General features: G+C 41.2%; 1 protein-coding gene and 1 pseudogene across 3 annotated transcripts in view; both read left to right on the plus strand.

Moving 5' to 3' along the window:
* The window catches only part of LOC125339361, a 31,113-nt pseudogene extending 13,474 nt beyond the window's left edge, over positions 1-17,639 (plus strand).
* Csgalnact1 (chondroitin sulfate N-acetylgalactosaminyltransferase 1) overlaps positions 1-20,535 on the plus strand; it is a 211,257-nt gene that overhangs the window by 115,617 nt on the left and 75,105 nt on the right. The window lies entirely within an intron of this gene.

Below are 20,535 nucleotides of genomic sequence, written 5' to 3' on the forward strand. Positions count from 1 at the left end.
AACACTAGCATTGTTGTGTTCCCCCCCCCCCCCGCGCCCCCCCCATTCCTTTCATTGCAGCCACATCTGCAGGGTGTAGTAATCTTGCATGCATTGAGCTCTTTATTTTCCATTGGCGTTAACTATGGTAGAGAGCTAGGCTTTTGTCTCTTTTGAGGTGATGCCAGTAGGTTTGTTCATTCATTGGCTGTGCGTGGTCCAGGGGCTCTGGGAATCATCTCAGCCACCTCTCCCACTTTTAAAGTTAAAGTCATTAAAGTCTGAACTTCAAATGTGGCTCCATCTTCTTACTAAACTTCACACAGCGGGGAAGTGGCAGATCTTGGACCCACACCCATTCCTATTCTTCCAATTCAGCGGGAATACATCTGACCCACATTTGTGTTTTCACTGCCTGCCATGGAAACCTGGTTCTTTGGCGATACAATAGGGTAGTGTGAGTTGCTAATTCTGATCTGTTTATGTCGTACCCCACCCCCACCATAGAGCTTATATATCCTATTCTAAAGGCAAGCAGGAGCATCCATTTGCCAGACATAGTAGGGACAAATAAGAGATGTGGAACAGAGGTGGAGGTGTGCCTTTTCAAATATAATCTTTGTACATGGAATCTTCCTACTGGGGAGCAGAAAGACTAAGGAATTTTGGATGGTTCTGTGCTGAGGTGGGGGGGGAGGGTGGAGAGGTGGGGGAGAGAAAGGGGACGTTCCCATAGTCCATGGGGTCTGTAAGAAGGAAAGATTGGCAGTTATCTTGTTGAATACCCACTGTGTAGTGATACTTGTGAATAGAGCCTAGGGAAGAGGTTACTAAGAGAAGTTGTAATATCAATCGTTATGAAAGAGCCAAGACAATCCCCTCAAATCTATTACATATGAGAGATAGGCAATTAAGATTCCATTCTTAGGCAGGCCCAATTATTGGCCTTATCCCTAGATGTATGACAAGCTAACTGGGGCTCTCAACAGGTGAAATAGAAAGACTCCTATCAAAGCAATGTGACTTGGTGCATCCTAAGTAAAATCATTCCTAACAACACACCAACCATGCATGGGCAGAAGAGCTGTTCAGGATGGAGGTCTCGGCTAGAGTCTCTGCCTAAAACTCATTGGGCTTCCATCCATATCAGCTTCAAAGACCAAAGGTAGGCAGTGGTAATCTTATAAGCTGTGCAGCAGGTAGTTATACCCAAGAGTGGGATATACCAACGAGCAAAATGACTACTGACTACCAAGGAGAAATAGTCCCCACCCTTGGTTGGCTGTATCCTCAGGGAAGGAAGAGGGTTTGTAGGAGGCAGACAGAATATCTTCCTTTCTCTCACCTAGTTCCACCTCTTCTCATGTGAGCGATTGGACCACAGGCTTGGCCTCCTTTGCAAAATGGCAAGTAACATACAGGAAGTCTTGTATTATTAAAGCATTGGGCAAGGTAGTACGTGACTATAATCACAGCTACTTCAGAGATGAATATAGGAGAGTTGCAGTCAGAGGCCGGTCTAGGGAAATGAGCACAAGACCCTATTTGAAAAACCAAGTAAAAGCAAACGTATCAGAGGCATGGCTCAAACAGTAGAGTACGATGCATTGAGCTCAATCTCCAGTACCATATACACAAAAATTTATTATTAAAACCTGAACAAACACATAAAAGTAAAAGCAATGGATTTTCATTAACCCATCACTAAGGATTATCAACTTTGCCAATCTTATTTCATCTATCCCTGCCACAATTTTATTTATATAAAATTTTCGTGGGAACAAATCCGAGGTTTCTTTAAATTATTGTATTAAGTATATGCAAATAAGGATATTTTTGCAAAACTAGTATGCCAGTATTATTCTTGACAAAATTAATAATAATTACCTAATATCACATAATTCACAAATTTCCCCATTGTTTCAAAATTATCCACTTTTAGCATTTCTTCTCAGATTTGTGTATGAGCAAGGTCCGCATTTTACAACTGATGACCATGTTTTGTCATTGTATTTAGTTAGCTTGGTCTCTTACTTCTCTCCTTTTTTCTCCATGGCTTTGATTTGTTACAGAAACATATTTATTGTCCTGTAGAAAGTTTCCATCTTACAGGTCATGGTACAGCATACTTACAATCCCAGCCTTGGGAGGCTAAGGCAGTAGGATGGAGAGAGTTCAAGGCCAGTTTGGACTACACAATAAGTCTCTGTCTCAAACAACAACAACAACAAAGTTTCTCTATCTGACTGACATTTCTGAGTTGTGTCATTTACTTGTTTCTCCATCCTTGGTGCTACTTGTAAGCCAGTAATCAAGAGAAACTTGATTTGATTTGGGTGAAGTTATTTTGATGAAAATGCTTCCTCAGTGATCTATAGAGAACAGGTTGTTTTATTAGTCAAAATTGACTAAAAAGTTTTGAGACGGACTGGGAATTAAGGACACTCAATTCCCTAGGGAAAGGAGCATCCAAAGTGCAGCTAGTGGTGGCAGTTGGGGGTGGAGGTGGGGAATAAAACCACTGTGTTTAGTGTTCAATCCGTTGAGCTTCTTGAACTGCTTTGGTTACAGAGGAGAGGTGTAATGGAATTTTAGAATTGCATTTTTCCATTAGGGATCCAAATTCAATACATGTGTGAGTTGGCAGACAGGACAGTTGAAAACCCGCCCAGGGCTCTGAAATGGTCAGACTGTGGAGAGGAGACAAGACTTTCATGAAAAGATTTGGGACACAGCTTGCCTTGTTATCCTGAGCCTTTTGGGGGATGGAGTGGGACTATTTAGGTAGGATTTCCCAGTTTCTTGAGCTTCAGAGCTCATACAGAAGCTAGAATCCTGCCTCCCAGGCAGGTGGGAGATGACTTGGTTGTGGGTTGGTGCTGGTACCCTATGGGTGGCTTCTCTGTTAGTATTCATTGAATAACATGTGGCTAAGTGATTGCTGCTGGTGTGCCAGAGGCAAGCTGACCCCCCGAGAGCCACACATGTGGCTTCTTGATTGTATCTGGTGAACTGAGTCCTGTGGAAACACTTGAGGGCCCAGAATTTGGAAATTGATTTCTGATTCAAGGGGCTGTGGGAGAGATTATGACATGGAAATGTTTTGTGCTCAGGCCAAAGGAATAGCTTTCTGGTAGCTTAGTGTTTGAATGAAGACATGGGTGGGGGCTGATTTGCTGGGTGCAGTTAGATGAGAAGATGGTCCAAGCTGCCGCATCCCTCTCATGTCTTGGAATCCACGGGATGCCTCAGGATGCTGCAGCCAGAGGGAAGACCATGCAGAGGGTCTCCAGACGGGAATGACCTCACTTGCAGCCCATTTCGTCATTTGTCCCCTGTCATTTAGTGTCATTCCCATGGTTACAGTAAGGACAGCTTTGGTTCAGTCTCTCATAATGTCCTCTTGCCTTCTTAATGGGATTTGTTAAGAAGACAATTTTCTAGAGAGAACCACTCAACTCTAGCTAATTATGAGTTATTTATCTTCATTGGACAGAATGAAAAATAGCATCTTCTGTGTTTGAAGGTCTATAACCATCTTGAATATGAAGTATCATAAGTGATCTTGAGTAATAAAACAGCAAGTATGCAAATATTTCATAGTCTTTGAGAAATGACATTTTAGCATTTACTATATGGTTTCCTTGCTTTTGCATATGATATATACCTTGTGACATTATTTGACTCAAGTGAAATAATCAATAATTTTATTTAGTGGGGGGCAAATGGCATTTGTTGGAATTATGGGAGTAATTTATTGTATGCTCTGAACTAAAGCTTGCTCTAGGTAAGTGTGATATAAACACATTAAGTGATTCCTTTGCTGTTCAGAGAGCCTTTTTTTCTGGTTTTGGGTCCTTGGTCCTCAGATAAGCTGAGTTTTTGGAGGAAATTTCAACCTTATGCTTTGAAGATTGTCCACCTTCTCTGAGTCTAAGATACTGTTATTCTTTTACTGCATCCTATCCATGAGGAATGACAAAAAAGGAGCACTTTATTGGCATGGATTTTAAATTTCTCTTGCATTTCATCTGGGAGATGAAAGTAGACAGATAGGTCAACATTTAGGTCTCTTAGGAGAAGGACTCTATGGTGGGGTGGGAGATGAAGGCTCTAAAATTTATTTTTTAAAAACAGATGAAAACATAATTACTACTTTAAGGGAAAGTATTCCAGTTTTCAGTCATGTTGACATTGATGATTTCTGCTTGCCTGACAGATCTTGCCATTTCTAATAGGAGAAAACACTTGGTGGTGCATGATTTTTGTCTAGCTATATTGAAATAGGGAATTAAAATGTGACATGAGACATGAGTTCCCATTCATGGGAAGTCAGGCTGAAGGCCCCCCCCCCAAATAAATTAGTGAACTGTTTGTTGGTAGAAATGAGGTAGACCTCTTTATTCTACTTCTGCTGAAATGAATTCCACTTATCTCGCTTTTTCACTCAAGACTGGCATTCTACCACTGGAGCCACAGCTTTATTTCCCAGTTTTGGTGGTTAACTAGAGAAAAGAGTCTAAGGACTTTCCTGCCCAGGCTGGCTTCAAACCACAATCCTCAGCTCTCAGCTTCCTGAGTAGATAGGATTATAGGTGTGAGCCACCACAACTGTGCCCAGCTTCCAGTAGGAATCTTCTGACATTGTTTTTTCAGTTTAAAATTTACTTTTATTGTCGAGATAATGTACAGAGGGGTTACAGTTACATACATAAGGTAGTGCGTGTATTTCTTTTTTTTAAAGTTTTTATTATAAAACTGATGTACAGAGAGGTTACAGTTTCACACGTTAGGCATTGGATACATTTCTTGTACTGTTTGTTACCTTGTCCCTCATACCCCCCTCCCCCCGTGCGTATATTTCTTGTCAAACTTGTTACCCCCTCCCTCATTTTTCTCCCACTTTCCCTCCTCCCTAATCTCCCCCTCTCCCAAGTTGCAGCATTGTGTACCATAGCTAAGGTATGGAACCAACCCAGTGCCCCTCCGTAGATGAATGGATCAAGAATATGTGGTATACACACACAATGGAACTCTACGCTTCCATCAGAAAGAATGACATTGCCCTATTCGTAAGGAAATGGAAAGACTTAGAAAAAGAATCATACTAAGCGAAGTGAGCCAGGCCCAAAGAAACATAGATTCCATGGTTTCCCTCACTGGTAGTAATTAGTATATTCCTGACATCTTTTAAGACACTAAGGCCAGTCATACCTGAGCCTTTCAGGTAGTCACTGTCTAGCACTGTCAGATCAGGGATAGGCAATACTCAAATTGGGATGCCTCGTGGGCTGATGTGAGCCCCTCCCCACCAGACCCTTCTCTCCCTCCGAAGGTGTTCCTTGGTTCTGTGCCCTTGAGCCCCTTGGATGCTGACAAATTCTCTTCTCTCTGAAGCAGTCTAGGGCTTCCCCTGGCCTGCCTCAATCTTGGCTCTCTGCCTGGAGAAATACCTTCAGAGCTATTGCCTTTGCTCTCAGCCTCATGATAGTTGCTAGTCATAGGCAAATGGGGATAAGTTTGCTTCTCTCTATGTGCCTTGTGCTTTGCTTTCTTATCTATCCACCTTTGGAAGGAAAGGCAAGGCTTGCACACGTATCCCATCCACTGGGTCTATGGCACAACAGAGTAGAGCTAGCCTCGGTGACAGAAGAGACAGAACTCAGCTGGGTTTTTCACAGGAGCTGCAGTACAGTGCATGGCTGACAAACCAAGGATGTTGTGGGGTTTAGGAGTGGGATTAACAAATAGGGAACGGGGCTGGGGATATAGCCTAGTGGCAAGAGTGCCTGCCTCGGATACACGAGGCCCTAGGTTCGATTCCCCAGCACCACATATACAGAAAACGGCCAGAAGCGGCGCTGTGGCTCAAGTGGCAGAGTGCTAGCCTTGAGCGGGAAGAAGCCAGGGACAGTGCTCAGGCCCTGAGTCCAAGGCCCAGGACTGGCAAAAAAAAAAAAAAAAAAAATAGGGAACAGCCACCATGTTATTTTTAGTGTGTTTCTTATCATTCTAGGATCCTCCTGTGCTTGTTTACGGTAATGAAACATTTGTCCAGTACATCCCCAAATCGAGGGCTAGAAGTTACACCTTTCTAGTCATTTTCATTATAAAATACAACATATGTACTAAAAGGCCATAGACCATACATACGTAGGCTAATGAATAAAATGTCAACACTGAATAATTCAGAGCACGGCCAGCCTGCCAAAGCCTTCTATGCATCCCTTCCTAACCCCCATCCTTCCTCTTCCACAAGCTATCAGTCTTCTCACTTTTATAATAATGCTATCCTTGCTTTTGAAAAGTAGTTAAAAGCCTCTGTAAAGGAAAAGATACCATTTCCTTTGGGTGTTTTGTTTTTGTGTGGGGGTGCCAGTACTGGTGTATAAACTCAATACGGGCTCTATCCCTGAGCCTTTTTGCTCAAGGCTGGCACTCTACCACTGGAGCCACAATTTCCATTCTTGATTTTGTTGTTGTTGTTGTTGTTGATGGTTATTTGGATCTAAGAATCTCATCATGAACTTCCCTTCCCTGGATCACTTTAAACCAGGATCCTCAGATCTCAGCCTCCTGAGTAGTTAGGATTACAGGTCTGGGCCCCAATACCTGATCTCTTGGGGTTTTTGTTGTTGTTGTTGTTTTAAAATCTATATAGAGGCGTCAGATTGTCCATGTTCTTCTGTATCTCACTTTGCTTTACAATGGGTTTCTAAAATGGTCATTGTAGATGTAGTTTATTAGACTTTGCTGCCATTCTGCTGAATGATTGATTCTTAGGTTTATCCACTCCGGGGTTAACAGTTGGGAGAGTCTAAAGGATTCAGGGGTAAAGTTTTCTGGCGGCTGCATCCCAGTGTGTACTAACCTGTATTTCTTTGCCTGCCTAGAAGGAGCCAAAGGGCTATGTATCTTTTTTTTTTTTTGGCCAGTCCTTGGCCTTGGACTCAGGGCCTGAGCACCTTCCCTGGCTTCTTCCCACTCAAAGCTAGCACTCTGCCACCTGAGCCACAGCGCCCCTTCTGGCCGTTTTCCATATATGTGGTGCTGGGGAATTGAACCGAGAGCTTCATGTGTAGGAGGCAAGCACTCTTGCCACTAGGCCATATTCCCAGCCCGCTATGTATCTTTTTACCTTGTACTGTGCCCCAAAATAATCCTTGATCCTTGTCAATACTTAATATTGTCAATCTTTTTGTTTCCTTTTCATTACTATCTTTAACTAGTTGTGCAAAGGAGTTGCCATTTAACAAAGCAGTTTATGTCAACCCTTCCGATGTTCTCACCCATCCCTCCTCTCCACATACCTTCCCTCACTCTTTTTTTTTTTGCCAGTCCAGGCTTGGACTCAGGACCTGAGCACTGTCCCTGGCTTCTTCTTGCTCAAGGCTAGCACTCTGCCACTTGAGCCACAGCGTCACTTCTGGCTGTTTTCTGTATATGTGGTGCTGGGGAATCGAACCCAGGGCCTCAGGTATACAAGGCAAGCACTCTTGCCACTAGGCCATATCCCCAGCCCACTTCCCTCACTCTTGACTGCATTCCCTACCCTCCTTCTTGTCTTCATTTGTCTACGCCTTTCCCCTTGACCCCATCTTACCCCTTTTGAGTACCCACTTCCTGCTGTTTTCTTTGACTGAACTTTAATTTTTGCCTTTCGGAGGAATTGCATTATCTGAGATGCTGAACAACCTCTTTGTGGGTTCAACTTGCTGTCTTTCATCTGTTAGTGAGACTGACCAATGTTCGATGGGTATGGCCATTCAGATTTCTTCTTTTTCCAAGGAGATCTTTTCTCTGTTGTATTTCCTACCTTTTTTTTTGGAAATGATTTTCAGAATTTCTTAACGTTCTACATTCTAGCCTTGTGTTCATTATGAAAAAATTAATCTCTTTCCCATACTGTGGCTTGTCTTTTAATGTTCCTCATGGTATTTCTGGATAAAGAGTACATTTTAATTTTGATGCAATCTAATTTAATCAGCCTTTTCCTTTCTGGATGGTACTTTTGGTGCCTTGTTTAGGAAAGCTTTTTCTTCTCCAAGGTCAGGATAAAGGCACTTTCTATTAAATTTTACAAACGTTAGCATTTAGCCTTTCATGGTTAGGCTTAGAGTTCATCCTAAATTAATTTGTATATGTGGCCCGAGGCAAAGATCCAATGAGCCAAATTAATTTTCTTCTATATGGATATTGTCCCATTGCATTTATTGAAAGAGACTGTTTGTCCTTATTCTTCTAGGATCAGTCACATGTCTTCCTAAGCGAGGGTCTTTTTCAGACTGTTCTGATTGGTTCCCTTTGTCTGTTCTATGCCAGTACCATGCTCATTTAATTACTGTGTTTTGTAGCTGAGTCTTCATCTCAGGGAAAGTATTTATGTTCTGCAAGAGGGTAGAGGGTCATGACTGTGCATGGCGCTTGGTGGCCTTATATATAATTTTAGGATCAACCCAATCAGTTCTAAATCTCTCACAGGAAGCTTTATGGTTTGGATTGGGATCACATTGAATCTATAAATTAATTTGGAGAGAACCGATATTTTCTTTTCTTTCTTTTTTATTTTTGCAATGCCAAGTCTTTAAGTCTTTTTAAGTGTCTCACAAAGTTTTATGGTTTATTTTTTCAGCCATTTTGCATATCTCTTGTTAGAGTTATTGCTAAGCACTCCATATTTTTAGATACTGTCGCAAATGGTACTTTTTTTTAGGATTTAATTTTCTGCTTGATGTTAATTCAGAAATACAGTTGGTTTTTCCGCATTACTAAACTCTCCTAAAAACAGCTTTATCTGTAAATGCCTTTGGATAGTCTAGAATCATCCTCAAATCACTTGTGAATAATGACATTTTGTTTCATGTGTTCAAATGTTGATAGCATTTATTGACCTGAGCTTTGCCACATGGGTCAGGCCCCCGGGGGAATGTTGAATACACTGGCATTTTCATTGTGTCTTCTTGCTTCTGATTTTGAAGGGAAATATTCAGCACTTAATTTAAGTATGATGTTTGCCACAGTATTTTTGGTCTGTTATCTAGTGACAACAGAAAAATTAACCCTTTTTTCCCCTCACTGTTCTTTAAATCGCAGATGTTGTATTTTAGCCAACGCTACTTTCTGTACTTATTGAGACTTTGTATCATTTTTCTTTCTAGATTGTTAATAAAACAAATTAAATTCCTGATTTCAGCTTGTTATCAAGTTAGTATCTGGGAAAAATGAACTTGGCTATGATAATATTTTAAATATTATTGGATTCAGCAGGCTAAAATTTTGAGTGGTGTTTTTATACCTATGTTCATGATGCACATTAGTTTGCAATTATTTTTCTCCTACCATTTTGATGGTTAAAATAGGACATTGAAATATTTCTTCTCCTTTTGAAGTCCCCCAAAGAATAAAAATTAAGGTTTTCTCACCTCAAGGCACAGTTAGATTGAAATAGAATTCTTTCCCTATGTTTGTAGTTGGAGTATTATTACAAAATATTTCAAAATTATCTTCCCTTAGAAAAATTTAAATCATCTTCAGAATGTTTTCAGTTTGACAAATAGCAAGAAAAATTCCATATCAGTTGGTTCATGGAAAAAACAAATGTGCTTTACAAAATATCTTTGCAAGAATTTTGGTGTCCTAGATCTAATGTCTTCATCCTTTCATGAAGCATTAAAAAAAGATAACTAGATTTTCAAGTTATTCAATATTCCATTTCAATCTCTTAATGTCAGTGTGGAAAGAATTTTCCTTGTCTTGGATAACCCGTGATGCTAATAGTTTGAATGTTGAGTCACTTGAGTGGGGTATTTTCTAAAAATAATTTTTCCTTTTGGAAGCAAAAGACAACTACTCTAAGTGAAAAAGAAATTTTAAAATCTAGATAAAAGCCACATGCTGTAAAGTAATGATGTTCTTTTGATTGATGTTAATTAGTGTCCTGATTATCTATAAATATATCTATATATGTTTATATAGGTAGATATATCTATATATATGTGTTTATATATGTCTATATCTATCTCTTTCTATATGTTTATGTATAGATTTAGATAAATAGATGATAGATGTGTGTGTGTGTGTGCACACGCACGTGCGCGTCAGTCCTGGAGCTTGAACTCAGAACCTAGGCACTGTCCCTGAGCTTCTTTTGCTCAGGGCTATTACTCTCTCACTTGAGCCACAGCTTCACGTCTGGCTTTTTTGAGTAGTTTATTGGTGTCTAGTCTCACAGACTTTTCTGCCTGAAGCTGGCTTTGAACTGTGATCCTTAGACCTCAGCCTTCTGATTAGCTAGGATTACAGACGTAAACCACTGGCGCCTGGCAATGTATGTATGTATACCAGGTCAGCATGAAAATAACTAAAACAAAAAGGCATCAAAAGGAAACCTATAGTGGCAGAGTGTGTGTTTAGCAAACTCAAGACCCCAAGTTCAATCTCCAGTACCCCCCCACAAAGAAGTCCTTCTTTCATGTCTCACTATGAGATTTGTAAAAAATAACAGACACTGAGTAATGTCTTCATATATTTTCTTTTGCTGTAACAAACTACCTGAGCCTACGTACTTTACCCAGAAAGGAAATTGATGCAACTCTGAGTTTTGAAAACCCAAGAGTGTAGGGCTGGCATCTGCTCAACTCTGATGAGGGTGGTGGGTGGTAGATAGGTTGGCATCATGGTGAGGGACCATAGAGAGGGGGAGATGGTCACATGGCTACACAGGAAGTAGGAGACAGAATCCAGCAAGTAGCCCTTCCTCTGAACACACTGTTGAGGGAGGTGAGGACTACTTATTTCCCAGAGCAATGCCCTCCTCTTAAAGTTTACACACACACATACACACACACACACACACACACACACAAACACACACACCACCCCATCCTACACTGGGGACCATACTTCCATCTCATCCTGAACTTTTGGGAACAACCTTTCCCCAACCATAGATAATGGTGAAAGAACAATGAAGCAAAGAAAGGAACTAGAGATGGTAGAGAGTGCTGCTTAGGATAGGATTGTCAAGAAATAGTCAGTGGAGAGATGACCTTTGAGGAAAACCTGAATGAAGTAAGAATATTCTAGAGAAAAGAGAACAGAAAGCACCTATGCTTGGTACTCTCCAAGCATTTGCACTTCCTTATGACCAAAGCAGAGCCAGGGAGCAAGGTGTGAGCTCTAAGGTGAGAGATGGGCCGGATATCAGTTCACTCAAGGCCCTGAGCCCCATGCTTAGAACTTAGGGATTTTTATCCCCTGTAACGGGATAGGAATGGGTTAGGGGCTGCATGCAATGCAATCCTGCTTTGGTTTAGTCTGTTTGAATAGCTTATTTGCAGCTCAGTGTTCAGAGAGACAGCATGGAAACAGAGAAGCAGCAAGGAGATAAGTGCAGTTTCAAGAAGAGACCAAAGACAGAGCAATACAATTCAGGGAGCTGAGGGAGAGTGGATTTCCTTGTACATCTCCTTAAAGGCAGAGGCAAACAAGACTTTCAGGAGAACCGGGTATGGTGGAAGGGAGACGCCAGAGACTCCACAGGGACATTGCTTCCCTTGCACCTGAACGATGGCAATGACTAGCTTAAAACTCCGTTTGCCTTCCTTTGTGTTACATCCCGAGTGCCCCACGTGTGACGAAGTTTGCTTGTGAATTTCTAGAACCATCCATACCTATCGTTCGATTTTGCTTCATAGCTGGCAACTTCATAATCTTTACTCTCTGTATGGACCCAAATGTGGCTTAAGTCAGTTTGGAGGACATATTTGCTTCAACATAAGTCATTGAAATGACTATTGTGTAGACCTAGGTGTTGGCACTAAAGAAATGATGCAGGCAAACAAAAAGAGAGAATGAGAAGCAGAAAGAATCTATTAGCTACTGGCTGCTTGGGGCACATAGAAGCTTGCATACAAAACAGTCCCAATAATGCTGAGCTCTGATTGTGCCATGTCACTAAGTCGCCTGGAGCCCAGCACTATTGGCTGGCCGTCTGGTGAGGTGACATTGCATATTGACTCTGCATTGATGCCCAAGGCAAGTGCATCGGATCGTTAGTGTTGATTGTCGTTCATTTCCACTCTTCCCCAACCTCTCCCCCAGAACACCCACAAAAGTAGCACAGGATTTGAATCAGTAACAAAATATGCCTTTGCATGTGAATTCTTCATACAAGATGTGGCGTGTGTGCTTGCTTTCACGACTTGTAGTATTACTAATGTTCTGTCTTGGAGGGGAAATTATACCACAGAACACACATTCCAGGTGACTTTTCTTTTTTTAAATGGGACTCCTGAGGCAAATGACAATCCATTCTCTGTGACTTTCTTCCTACAGCCATGTTACCAAGGGGATGAATGAGCAGGCTAGTATGTTTCCTAGAGAACTGCAATGTTCATGGTTTGCAAGGCAGGTTGAATATTTCCTGCAACACAGACCTGTCATATGTTAGGCAGAGGCTGTAACAGGTGACTGTAGGTTTCATTTTGTAAGTCAATACGAACAGAGATAGAAATTGAGTCCCTGGGAGCTCAGCCACCGGGACCAGGAACAAGAAGTGAAGGCAAGAAGTGAATAAATAGCTGGTGTACAGCCCTACAGAGCACTTGACACATAGCATTTACTCCCAGATGTCCCAGGTGGAGCCAATGTCAAGCTCTTGCTTTATTTTTATTTTACCTCTGTCAGCACTCAGGCTTTACTTCATGGAATGGGCTTCAGATGCACAGTTGGAGAGGACTCAACTAGAATGTTCCATGTGTCCTGCCACTCCCCACCCACTGCTCCTCTAAGGGGTTTTCATTTCCTTTCCTCAACGCTATCCCTTTGGCTTCCATTTGACCACCTGTCCTGGTTCTGTTTTTGCAAACTCCTTTCTCCATTCCACACTGGTTTTTCCCTAAGGTCTCGCCCATGATTTACTTTTTCCTACTGCATATTTTCCCTCAACAACCTTATGTACTCCCTTGGCTTTCAACAATAGACAAAATGGTTGTCAAATACTTGCATCCAGCCCCAATCGCTTGCCCCAAGCTTTTGATCTTTTATCGTCTTTCCTGTTAGTCATTTCTGCCTGCCTGTGGTCTGACAGGTTCTCTCACACCTTGTTTTTACCTCTGCCTACTGTTCCCTCCGAGAAAGCAAACTTTCCTTCTCGAACCTACATACCTACATGTTTTCTTCTTTCCTCTCTCACCCCCTCCCCCATATTAACTACTCTTTTGGTACATACCATCCTAGCCCTGAGTTCAGTGTTTGCATCATTATTTCCTGAAGATGGAGTCTGGAAGTGTCTACTGGTTTCCTGCCAAACCCTCCCACCTCTCCTACTGCTGTTACTAAGTGCAGTTGCATCACGATTCTCAGGCACTCTACTTAATTGACCAAAGTAGGATTTTTCTTTCTCTTTTGCTTCATTACCCATATATAGATGGCCTCACAAGACGTGGCACCCCACTTTTCCTTCAGCTTTTCTTCCCTCTTCTCCCCATTTGCTTCTGCTATGAGCGCTGAGTCGCCACTCACCAGAATTGACCACGTTTGTTGGATTGAATCAAGTCCATGATAGAGGCAGGCCTCCTCTGGCTGGCCTTTACCATGCCCACTTTGCATGGCTTCCTTCCATCCTATCTAACTCTTTCCCAGTACCCTGTACCTCCTGGAGGTCCACTGTCAGGCCCCTCTCCCACCTCTGCTTTTCATTAGTGTGAAAGGAAAGAAGAATTGAGTGAGAGTTACCCAGGGAAGTGACTGAGAAAAGCACTACATTTGCTTATCTTAAGTCGCTGAACTCCTTAGCTGTGGTTTGACTTTGTTTTCCTGAAACTTGTAAGAAGAAACAAATATTTTTATTTGTAGAGTATGACTTACTGCAAAAAAAAATTCTGAAGCAGCAGCAATATTAACTTCTGTCTCAACCTGGAAGTGTCACCCACATTTTAAATGCTTCTAATGTATAGAAAGACAGTTCCCTGAAAGCTTGTTAGAATGTGGAAATGTGAATCTAGGAATTGAACTGAGCTTGCTTAAGGAATAGTCTTTCTTATTCAGACAAGAATGTCCCTGTTAGAAAAAAATTACATAAGGTTGGAATAGTGGTGGTTATTTTCTGCATGCAGATCTATTGGAAAGGAAAGAAATGTACAGCTGGAAGGAATGTGAGATGTCATTGTACAGTATTTTACCTCAAAGAAATAGACTGTTCTCACTTTTAATGTAATTCCAGAAGAGAAAATTCCACACTCCCTCCTGGTAATACTTAATGTACTTTTCTGCCAGTGAATTTTCCTTATGCTAGGTCTTGAGTACGTTTTTTTCATTCTGTTGGAAATAGAAAACAGAACAATCAGGTGGGCCATCTTGTGAAATATATTAACTTCGTCCACTTGATAGCCATTATTAAATAAATCATCCATCAACCTCTGTATTTTGCTCTTTCTCTTCAATCAATTTCTCTGATTATTGTTTCTCATCCCATTTAAATTCCCTCCACATCATTTATAAATTGCAATTCATAGACTCCAAAATTGAATGTGGTGCTTTGGCAAAGGTCTTGCTGAGATGGTGTCCAATCTGCAGAATGGTTTGAAGGAGTTGTCTACTCAAGGCTTCTAACCTGGCTTTCCTCATGACAAAAAAAAAAAGATTTGGAGGATGTAACATATGATAGTTTGAACACACTTGTTTATCACATCTTCCTCCTAGGATTTTCAGAATGGTAAATTAGAAATTACAAAATAACCTAAGGTCATGTGGACAAACCAAACAAGCTATGAGGGTTGAAGATGAAGGGTACTTTTTCAAGATGGAAAGCAAATGGATGAATAGACAATACGTTAGCAAAGGGGAGAAAACTGGAAGCCAAGTACCAAAGAGTGGGAAGCCAGGCTAAATCAGCTAATTTTGTACTCAGGAGCAGAAAGGCTGCAAACCTGGAACCCTTAGCTATGTCAAATGACAGGTGTGAAAATGAGGCTGAAAACTGGTGATCAGTGGAAAGTCTGTACAAGGTACGGCTGTGCCTCATTCCCTTCCGTGTGCTTGAACAAACAGTTCTGGCGAGTGTAGTCTCCAGAGAATCTTTGGATCTGGAAACAGCAGGTACAGATGGAGTATGGGGTTTCCATGAAAACTGACAGCAAAAATGGTGCTGTCTCCTCTCTGAACATCCAGAACTTTGACAACCATCTTTGTAGTACTCCATCTGTGAATTAGAGGACTATAGAATTGTTCTCTGGGAAATGGATTGACTAAACAGAAATGATGTAAAATTGGTGGATTCCTACTCAGTGTAGTCATGAAAGGTCATCTTTAGGTCATATTCTTTTGACCTTAGAGTAGACATGACAGGATTGTCTCCAATATAAACAAATTAGACCTAGAAAATCACAACAGGAGAATCTGAGAAAACTACAAAAATCAGCTAGGAAAAAAACACCTTATAAAAAACCTTACACTTCTAATCCCAGCTACTCGGATGAAGATTGGGAGAATCATAATTCTAGGATAGTTCGGGCAAAAGATTATTGTGGCCTCATCTCAGGCATAATGTTAACATATCTGTCACCCAGAGGAGGCATAGACCTGTGTATTTGTGGCCTGAGCTCATCTAGGAATAAAAGGTTTGAAAATTAGCTAAAGCACAAAGGGTCGGAAGGATGGCTCAAGTGTAAAGTACCTGCCTCGCATGTCTGAAACCAGGAGTTCAAACCCCAATACCATCACCACAGATACCCCCCCAAACCCACTATAATTGATATTCTTAAATTATAGCAGACATACTTTCATGAAGTAGAGCTTAGAAATTTAAAATAAAACGACAGAAATTAAAAGTCACTGTAGAGTTGGAATGTTGATGACGTTGCTCAGGAGGTAGACCAAAAAGGCAGACAGGGAAAACCTGCATGACAAGTGGAGAGAATGAGACTCACCTTCTAAGAAGCCCTAAATCCGATAAATAAAACTCTGAGAAAGAGAACAAAGAATGAGCAATGGGGGAAAAAGATGGAACATGGGAAATCATCTCCTTGAATTGAGCACCACGAATTTCCATATGAAAAAGGGACTTTAAGTTCGCAGCACAATGAATGGAATCAAGACTAACTTCAAGACACATTTGATAAAGTTTATGAATGGAATTTTTTTCCTAGACATTTTAACACAGAAAAAAAAAGTAGGTCACACACAAAGGCTCAAGATGCCGACTCATATTTGATGTAATTGTACCTTGAGACATAGTTTTGCTGTTTAAATTTAAGGGAGAATAATCTCTCACCTGGAAACTTGCCCCTCTTCACTCTACTACCCAAATGTGAAGGTGGAATAACAGTATTCCTCCCCCCCCCCCCCCCCGCCCACTTTCCCTGTAGAAGCCGCTGGGTCAAGAGGAGCATGGCCTTCTCCTCTCCCCGCCATGATGTGTGCTCATCCCCAAGAGGGGGAGTCATCTGGCAAAAATGTCACTTTACCCGCTGTGTTCAAGGCTCCTATTTGACCAGATATTGTCAACTTTGTTCATACCAACTTGGGTAAAAACAGGCAGCCCCATGCTGTCAGTGAATTAACAGGTCATCAGACCAGTGCTGAGTCTTGGGGTACAGGCAGAGCTGTGGCTCATATTCCCAGGGTTCGAGGTGGTAGGCCCCACTGTTCTGGCCAGGGTGCCTTTGGAAATATGTGTCTAGGAGATCACATGTTTGCATCAACCAAAACCTGGTGTGGTTGGCACCGTAGAGTGAACACAACCCAGAAGCAATATGCCATCTGCTCTGCCCTGGCCTCCTCAGCCTTACCAGAATTGGTCATGTCTAAAGGTCATCGAATTGAGAAAGTTCCTGAACCTCTTTGGTAGTCAAAGATAAAGTTGAGGGTTACAAGAAGACCAAGGAGGCTGTTTTGCTTCTTAAGAAACTGAAATCCTGGAATGGCATTAAAAAGGTCTATGCCTCTCAATGAATGAGAGCCGGCAAGGACAAAATGAGAAACCGCCAGCGGACCCAGCACAAGGGCCCTGGCATCACCTATAATGAAGACAAAGGAACCATCATGGCTTTCAGAAACAACCCTGGAAGTACTTTGCTTAATGTCAGCAAACTGAACATCATTTTAACACTTGCTCCTCTGGTGGGTCATATGGGACGATTCTGCATTGAGACTGAAAGTGCCTTCCAGAAGTTGCATGAATTGTATGGCATAGAGCTGCCTCCCTGAAGAGTGCCTATAAGCTTCCTATGCACAAGATGATGAATACAGACCTCAGCAGAAGCTTGAAAAGCCCAGAGACCCAAAGAGCCCTTAGAACACCATGCAAGAAGCTTCATCGCAGAGTCCTGAAGAAGAACCCGCTGAAAAATCTGAGAATCACATTGAACCCCTATGCAAAGACCATGCACCAAAACACCAGCTTATGTCAGGCGAGAAATCCCAAAATCCAAGTGAAGAAAGCAGCAGCATTGGCAGCCAAGTGAGCTGAGAAAGCAGCTGCAGAAAAGAGGGCTGGAGAGAAGCCTCGTGGTGAGTAAGAAAGGAAAGAAGGCTGCTGATATTGAAAAGCAGAAGTCACTGTGGCTCCCAAGAAACCAGCTGAAAAGAAACTAGCAGCTGAGATGGAAGCTACCACAGAAGAAAAGAAGCCTGCTGCATACATGATTACATTCTGTTGAATCATCTAAAGGCCATAGTATGGGACAGCTTAGTTTGAATAAAGACTGCATCAAAGGTTAGAAGTCCAGAGAACCTGGAGTGCTGATATCCAGGCACAGGAGAAGGAAGTGGTTCCAGCAATGGCAAGGCAAGGGAGAAGCCCATCTCACTGTGTCTTTTTGTTTTCCCTTGGCTCTCAGCTGATTGGATGGTGTCTACCCACTATCCAATCAGAGTAGTTCATCCTTGTCAACCCACTGTTTCACATCTCATTTTCTGGAAGCCCAAACAGACACAGCTAGAGGTAATATTTCTAAGTGTTCTTTTATTCTCCAGCACCTGTGTCATGCCTGGAGAGAAACTTTTTTTGCATTAAGCAGTAAGGTGGAGAATCCCAGAAAAAAAATGGAAAGAGCCTAAGGAGCAAAACGACACAGCCAAGCGTGTTTATTTGTGATAAGGTAGATTTCTAGCTCTGTATCTGAAGAACCTTACTTGTTAGCCACATTAAGAGAAATCAAGCAAATGAAATGCAGAGGAAACTAGTCATATCGGGGGAAAAAAAACCCCAAAAGGTTGTATAAGAAAAGATAGTATATTACTAGGCTCAATTATGAATAAACAGTAATTATAATATGGCATAAACACTGAGTTTTGGTAAAGACAGAAATTGTGATATAATTAAAATGAGAGGATTTGGGTTTATGTGTGGTGGATGGGGTAAGTGTATGTAGGAAGTAGGAGACTTAAATCCTTATCTTCCACAGTAGGGGCAGTTAGTAAAAAAGGAGAAAAGGTAGCAGTTGAAGAATGTGATTTGAAAATAAATATTAAAAGTGACAACTAAAAGAATTGAAAATTGTTGTCTTTGGATTCAAGAAGGGTATAGAGGACAAAGTGCTACTTTTGTCAGTCTTGTAGTACTACTTGATTTAAAAATTATGTGCAGGTATTACTTTGATCAATGTCAAATAAGTACAACAGATATGACAGTTTATTTTTGCAAGTAAATTTATGTTCTATTTCACAAAATACATTTTAGTTGTTATTCATTTGAGAACACTAACAGCAATAAAAATGTCAGATTAGTTGAAAAGGTGACACGTTTTAGTTCAGAGTCATGTTTGGTATGACGTTTCGCCCTTGTAACTTGTGAGCACGTAGCATTATAATTCATCCATGTTACTGTCTAATTTATTCTTCAATGTTTACTGAATGTTAGAAAATGCTAGCATCATTGGAATTTAAATTTACCTTCCATGAGGAAAGTTTCTGTTTTAATAAAATGGACATGTAGCTTCTTCTCTTTTTATTGGTTCATATTGATTGATACAATGAAATATGATTAAAATGTAAATTTTTGTTTGGGACATTCAAAAGCTCAATAACAATCTACTTTCAGCTTTGGATGCTTCAAGGTTTTCAACTTCACAGGGTCTAGTGGGAGCAATATTTATATCGTGCATACGGGTTTCTTGATCTAGTGCTTGAGACTACACACTAGAGACTTGGTAAAAATGGCAGTTGTTCTTGTTTTTCCCTTTCTCTGCCCTTACAACACGGTGGAGCTACTCAGAGGTCAGAAGCCTTTTGTCCTGATTGGCCTTTAGATAGTTTTTGCTCTTCCCTTCTCTTCTTGGTGAAAACAATTTGCCAGCTAAAATTTTATTTTACAGATCAGTTATCGAGCTCATCTCTGTTTTTCCAGTGCACATGTGATTGATTATTATCCTTGATGCAAGTGAGACCCTTAGAATACAGTACTTGATTCTACCAAATACTTAAGCACATTTCCAATTCCAAGTGGTAAGTAGGCATGGACATTAAAATTAGAGATTTTTGCTGAGTGTCATTGGCTCACACCTATAATCCTAGCTACTCGGGAGGCTGAGGATTGGGGTTCAGAATCAGCCAGGATAGGAAAATCCAAGAGATTCTTAGCTCCAGTTAAGCAGCAAAAAGCTGAAAGTGGAAATGTGGTTTAAAAAAAAAACCCAAATAAATAAATAAAGCAATTAGAAATTTCATTTCATGCCTGTAATCCTAGCTACTTAGGAGGCTGAGATCTAGAATTGTCATCATGGTTTAAAGGCAGCCATGCTAGAAAAGCCCTAGAGGCTCCATCTTCACAATAAGCAGTTAAAAATCCCAGCTGGGGGCATGGCTCAAGGAATAGAGTACCAGTGCAGCAAGCAAGTTATGCACATATAAGTCCCTTTGTGCTATTAAAAAAAAAGAATTGGAGATCGTACATCTGTCCCTTAACAAGGTGTGTGTTGGATTACACCTTAAAGGATCAGCAAGGGTGAGTAAACTTTCAATAAAACTGTGTTTTTACTATTGCTTCATTCTTTGGCATCCTTCATCTCTTGGCTATTTTTCTTTCCAGCTAGTAAAGCAGTGTATCTTTTTATGTCTGTTATATTCTTGAGAGTAGAAATATCAGGAAAGACTGCTCCGTTCTCAGATGGGGTTTCTAGAAAATTACTGTCAGATAGTTCTAGAAGAAAAGTTTTCTGCTGACTCAGCTTCTGTCAGCTCCCTCTGGAAAGAACATTTTGACACTTGATCGATTGCGCCCCGGGCTCTCCTTCTGTGACACTCACCTGGGACTTCAGTCAGCATGGCAGGGCCTTTGCTTACTCTCCAGTCAACGTTCTTTGTGACAAACAGCATCCCGAGGCACTCTTATGAGCTTCTTAATTTCTGAGTGTGGATAGAGAGATTCAAGGAAACTCAAGGTATTGGTTTATTCGAAATTTAGCAAGACTACGTAAATAATTTCGTAAGTAAAGAGTAGCTGGAGAACATGTAGAGAGAAACATGGATACTGTTTTCCTTGAAACCATGGGATTGGGCAAGTAGAGACTAGTTCATTGGTCCAGCATTACCTCCGTGGGGGAGCCTCAGTAACCA

The sequence above is a fragment of the Perognathus longimembris genome, chromosome 21, assembly GCF_023159225.1.
Source record: "Perognathus longimembris pacificus isolate PPM17 chromosome 21, ASM2315922v1, whole genome shotgun sequence".
Lineage (NCBI taxonomy): Eukaryota > Metazoa > Chordata > Mammalia > Rodentia > Heteromyidae > Perognathus > Perognathus longimembris.